Consider the following 487-nt stretch of genomic DNA (forward strand, 5'->3'; position numbering starts at 1 on the left):
GAGAAGCCCCCGCCGCAGGCGCAGGAACCTCCGGGCGGGAGCCCGCGCGTGGTGCCCCACGAGTACATGCTGTCCATCTACAGGACCTACTCCATCGCCGAGAAGCTGGGCATCAACGCCAGTTTCTTCCAGTCTTCCAAGTCGGCCAACACGATCACTAGCTTTGTAGACAGGGGACTCGGTAAGTGGCCAAGAAGACGCCAGACGCCTCTCCCCGGGAGCCCCGAGGCCGGGGCGCGGCACGGGTGACCTCCCCTCCCACTCTAGACACCTCTCCTTTCTCACACTGTTTCCCCAAAAGTCCGAGTAAGTTTCTGGATGCAGTTTTAATGACAGTTCGCAGCCTCCTCCCTTCTCCCTTCCTCTTCCCCTTGTCTTTTGTAGAAAGCGGCGTGGTGGCCGCCCCGCTGGTGGCTGCTAGGGGAAGCGGGGAGGGCGGGAGGTGGCGGGCAAGCGACCTGAGCGGCAGAGGGTCGCGGTGGGTCGG

The sequence above is a fragment of the Myotis davidii genome, unplaced genomic scaffold, assembly GCF_000327345.1.
Source record: "Myotis davidii unplaced genomic scaffold, ASM32734v1 scaffold390, whole genome shotgun sequence".
In the NCBI taxonomy this organism is placed as follows: domain Eukaryota; kingdom Metazoa; phylum Chordata; class Mammalia; order Chiroptera; family Vespertilionidae; genus Myotis; species Myotis davidii.